The sequence below is a fragment of the Bos javanicus genome, chromosome 3, assembly GCF_032452875.1.
Source record: "Bos javanicus breed banteng chromosome 3, ARS-OSU_banteng_1.0, whole genome shotgun sequence".
Taxonomy (NCBI): Eukaryota; Metazoa; Chordata; class Mammalia; order Artiodactyla; family Bovidae; genus Bos; species Bos javanicus.
Window position 1 is genome coordinate 95550198 of NC_083870.1, and position 6000 is coordinate 95556197.

Sequence of the window (6000 nt, forward strand, 5' to 3'; positions counted from 1 at the left end):
TTGATCATTGATTAAAGTGATGTTCAAGAGATCTCCATTATAATTTTACGATTCCCTTTTGTGATTAATAAGCAATCTTAAGGGTGATACTTGGAGATCATATAAATGATGCCAGAAACTCAGCCTCTGTGCACTTGTGCTGAATCAAATCTTGGAGACAGAGTTGTAGGGTAGCTCAGATGGTAAAGAATCCCCCTGCAATGTGGGAGACCCAGGATCAGTCCCTGGGTTGTAAAGATTCCCCTGGAGAAGGGAATGGCAACTCACACCATTATTCTTACTTGGATAATTCCATGGACAGAGGAGCCTGGCTGGCTACAGTGCCTGGGGTCGCAAAGAGTTGGACACAATTGAGTGACTAACATTTACTTTATAAAACAATAGCTTTAGTTCATTGTCAAGCAGAAGAGAATACCGACTCATGCCCTGAAAAACTATGAGTCCCACCTGGGAGGATTTTGAAGAAATTTTATAGCAATGGTTCAAGGGCAGGATTACTGATAAGGATTAGTGTATGTACAGGGTCTGCACTCCTTTGATCTGATTTCAGGTAGTCTCTTGATGAGTTTCTCTACTTCCTTTAATCTTAGGTGTTCTTAGGTGTTCTTCTCAGGATTGAAGAATTTTTCCTTTGTTGAGAGTTTTTTCTAGAATCTAGATTGCTGAGAAGGTATCAACAATCTCAGAGATATAGATGATACCATTCTTAGGGCAGAAAGTGAAGAGGAACTAAAGAGCCTCTTGATGAGGGTAAAAGAGGAGAGTGAAAAAGCTGGCTTAAAACTCAACATTCATAAAACTAAAATCATGGCATCCAATACCATCACTTCATGGCAAATAGAAGTGGAAAAGTGGAAACAGTGGCAGATTTTATATTCTTGGGTTCCAAAATTATTGCTGACAGTGATTGCAGCCATGAAATTAAAAGACACTTGCTCCTTGGAAGGAAAGCTATGACAAACCTTTGTTATTCAGTTGCTCAGTGGTGTCTGATTCTTTACGATCCCATGGACTGTAGCACACCAGGCTTTCCTGTCCTTCACTGTGTCCCAGACTTTGCTCAAACTCACGTCCATTGAATCAATGATGCCGTCCAACCATCTCATCCTCTGTCACCTCCTTCTCCTCCTGCCCTTAGTCTTTCCCAACATCAGGGCCTTTTCCAATGAGTTGGCTCTTTGCATCAAAGTACTGATGATGGTACAAGTATTTGACCATCAAGGTGGTCAAAGTATTGGAGCTTCAGCTTCAGCATCAGGTCTTCCAATGAATATTCAGGGTTGATTTCCTTTAGGATTCACTGGTTTGATCTCCTTGCTGTTCAAGGGACTCTCTAGAGTCTTCTCCAGCACCACAGTTTGAAAGCATCAATTCTTTGGCGCTCAGCCTTCCTTATGGTCCAACTCTTTCATCCATGCATGACTGTTGGGAACACCATAGCTTGGAGTTTATGGACTTTTGTCAGAAAAGTGATGTCTCTGCTTTTAACATGCTTTCTAGGTTTGTCATAGCTTTTCTCCCAAGAAGCAAGCATCTTTTAATTTTAACTTCATGGCTGCATTCACCATCTTCAGTGATTTTGGAGCCCAAGAAAATAAAATCTGTAACTGTTACCATTTTTCCCCCATCTATTTGCCATGAAGTAATGGGATCATACCTAGGGTCTCCTGCATTGCATGCAGATTCTTTACAGGTGCAAGTGGTTAAGAACCCACTTGTCAGTGTAGGAGATATGAGATGTGGGTTTGATCCTTGGATTGGGAAGATTCCCTGGAGAAGGGCATGGCAACCCACTTCAGTATTCATGCCCAGAAAATCCCATGGACCGAGGAGCCTGGCGAGCTACAATCCTTAGGGTTGCAAAGACAAGTGACTTAGCATGCATGCACGCATGAGCCATCAGGAAGCCTATGACAAACCTAGACAGCATATTAAAAAGCAGAGATATCACTTTTCTGACAAAGGTCCATATAGTCAAAGCTATGGTTTTTCCAGTAGTCATGTATGGATGTGAGAGTTGGACCATGAAGAAGGCTGAGTGCCCAAGAATTGATGCTTTCGAATTGTGCTGGAGAAGACTCTTGAGAGTCCCTTGCACTGAAAGGAGATTAACCCAGTCAATCCTAAAGGAAATCAACCCTGAATATTCATTGGAAGGCCTGATGCTACAGCTGAAGCTCCAATACTTTGGCCACCTGATGGGAAGTGCCCACTTATTGGAAAAGATCTTAATGCTGGGAAAGATTGAGGGCAGGAGAAGAAGAGGTAACAGAGGATGAGATGGTTGGATGACCTCACCAACTCAATCATCACGTGTTTGATCAAACTCCTAGAAACTGTGAATGACAGGGAAACCTGGCATTCTGCAGTCCATTGGGTTTCAAAGAGCCAGACAGGACTTAGCAACTGAACAACATCAACAAAGAGGTCAAAGATATTGTATTGTGTATCCCTTGAGGAGGCATCAGGACAATGCCCCCAAGGCTGCACTATTGTTTCTACTTCTCCCTTATTTCTGTATCCCCCTCCCTTGTCTAATTAGCAACTGTTCAATCTGCCCTTTGGAACTCAGCAAGGAACATGAAGGCTGGAGTCATTTCTCTAAAAGAAACAGGGAATGCGCCCAGCAGTGGGATTGCTGAGTTGTACAGCAATTCTATTCCCGGTTTTAAAGGATTCTCTACACTGTTCTTGATAATGTCTGTACCAGTTTGCATTCCCAGCAACAGTGTGAGAGTGTTCCCTTTTCTCCATACCCTCTCCAGCATTTGTTTGTAGACTTTTTGTTGATGGCCATTCTGACTGGTACGAGATGATGCCTCATTGTCGTTTTGATTTGCATTTGATTTTCATTTCTCATTGCAGCACTACTTACAATAGCTAGGACATGAAAGCAACCTAAATGTCCATCAGCAGATTAATAGATAAGGAAGTTGTGGTATATATACACAATGAAATATTGCGTGTGCTTTTTGACCACAGATAAGAAACTACGTATTCAAGAAGTTCAATATGTTCCAAGAAGGATAAATGAATGTCATCCATAGCAAAACACATTATGATTAAGCTGTGTATGTCTAATTATTCAGTCATGTCCGACTCTTTGCAAATCCATGGACTATAGCCTGCCAGGCTCCTCTGCCCATGGGATATTCCCAGCAAGAATACTGGAGTGGATTGTCATTTCCTCCTCCAGGGGATCTTCCTGACCCAGGAGTCAAACCCATGTCTACTGGCATCTCCTGCATTGCAGACAGATTCTTTACCAGCTGAGCTACCAGGGAAGCCATGGAATATTACTCAGCTATAAAAAGGAATACATTTGAGTCAGTTCTAATGAAGTGGATGAACCTGGAGCCTATTACACAGAGTGAAGTAAGTCAGAAAGAGAAAGACAATACTGCATATTAATGCATATGTATGGGATTTAGAAAGATGGTACCTATAATCCTACATTCAGGGCAGCAAAGGAGGCACAGTCAAAAAGAACAGACTTTTGGAATCAGTGCAAGAAGACGAGGGTGGGATGATTTGAGAGAATAACACTGAAACATGTACGTTACCATAGGTGAAATAGATGACCAGTGGCAGTTTGATGCATGAAGCATAGCACCCAAAGCCAGTGCTCTGGGACAACCCAGAGGGATAGGGAGGGGAGGGAGGTGTGAGCAGGGTTCAGGACTGGGGGGGACACATGTATACCTGTGACTGATTCATGCTGATGTATAGCAAAAATCATCACAATATTGTAATTATCCTCCAATTAAAATAAATAAATTAATTAAAAAAAAAAGAAACAGTGACACAGGAAAGTTTCCGTGCCCAGGAGTCTCACAGGGTTCTGCTTGGTTTCGTAAGTATCTTGTTACCCAGCAAACTTTCACATAGTGATTTCTAGCTAAGTACTATTACACTGGTGATTACAAAATAACATTTCTTAACTCTCTTCTTCATTCTTCAACACATATTTACAGGGTGTCTACCGTGTTCTAGGCACTATGGAAGGAATTAGGGATAGTGAGGTAACCAAAAGAAATACATTTCCCCATTCACATTGAGAGAAATAAAGAAACAGCCTCTTCTAGCACTTCAAAACTAAAGAACATATCCTATTTAGACTCGTCATCATTTTTGTATCAAGTAAAGGCACAGACACATTCTGGGTTTTGATTTTTTTTTTGTCTCTTTCTTTTTGAAAATGATTTTATATATAATACACCCACCATAATATTCACCCTTTTAATAAAATGAATGGTTCAGTGATTTTGGCATTTTTACAAAATTGTGTTGCTATCACCACTATCTAGTTCAAGAACTTTTTTATCACTCAGACGGTAAAGCGTCTGCCTACAATGCGGGAGACCTGGGTTCGATCCCTGGGTCGGGAAGATGCCCTGGAGAAGGAAATGGCATCCCACTCCATGGACAGAGGATCCTGGTAGGCTACAGTTCATGGGGTTGCAAAGAGTCGGACATGACTGAGAAACTTCACTTCACTTCAAATGGAACTCTATATCCTTTAACAGTCATTCCCTATTTCCACCTCCAATAGCCCCTGACAACTTTCTGTGTATATAGCCTATTCTGGACATTTTATATGAATAGAATCATACAATATGTAGTCTTTTATGTCTGGCTTATTTTCACTTAGCATAATGTTTTCAAGGTTCCTCTATGTTGTACCATATATCAATACTTCATTCCCTTTTGTCTGAAAATATTATATTTTATGAATATATCATATTTTGTTTATCCATTTATTCAAATGCATTTGTTATGTGTTGTCAAATTTACTTTAGAGAGGTTGTACCACTATTTTATTCCTACCAATAATGATTTGAGTGCCTGTTTTCCCCTAGCCTCACCAACAGAATGCACTGTTCATTTTTTTTTTACCAAATTAAAAATTTCCTACCAAAGTTATCAGTGAGAATTATATTTTCACTTTGCATTTATATAATTTTGAATGAAATTGAATATTTTTTCAAATGTTTAAAAACCATTCTAGACTATCCAACTTTCTGTAAACTGATCAAATTGAGAAGAAGCCTCTAGTCAATCCACAGTCAGTTCAGTTCAGTTGCTCAGTTGTGTCTGACTCTTTGCGACCCAACACGAAGATCATGGCATTTTGTCCCATCACTTCAAGGGAAATAGATGGGGAAACAGTGGAAACAGTGTCAGAGTTTGTTTTTTGGGCTCCAAAATCACTGCAGATGGTGACTGCAGCCATGAAATTAAAAGACACTTACTCCTTGGAAGAAAAGTTATGACCAACCTGGATAGTCAATCCACAGAACCATATTAAATAATAAATCTTATTGTTTTAAGCATTAAGTTTTGGGGTGGTCAGTTAACCAACAAAAGCTAACAATCCTATTAGCCAACACGAATCTTATGACTGAGCCTAAATACAAGGGGCTGGAAAATATAGTCTGCTTCTTGTGAGAGGAATAGCAAATTCACCTGGCAAAGCATATAGATATGGGGAACAATGAGTAATTGGTCATATAACTCAATCTACCATTGTATTTTTCTTTGTTCCTATCTTTATCAAGTATAGCATTTAAAATTTTTCCTTTTTTTATGATGTTGTGGAATAATTTAAGTAAGCTTGTCATTATTTGTGTTTGAGAAGTTGGTAAAATTTGCCTGTCAAACATATAATACTGCTTTTTTGAGAGCTACTTCTTTGATAATTTTTTCTTTTTTTTTTTCCTGTGGAAATCGGCCTATTTAAGCTTTTTATCTATATTGAGGTCAATCTTAGTAAATTTTATTTACTAGAAATTATGTATTTTTAACTATACTCAGATGTGTTTGCATAGAGTTGTGAAAAGTAGTTCTTCATTATTTGTTTTCATATTTTCTGTATCAGTGTTTATTTCCTATTTGTCATTTCTTATTTTGCATATGTATACCTTCTGCCACTTGATAGGAAAGCTAGAGATTTTTCTATTTTATTGACATTCCCCAAAGAAAAAGAAGCTTTAATTTATT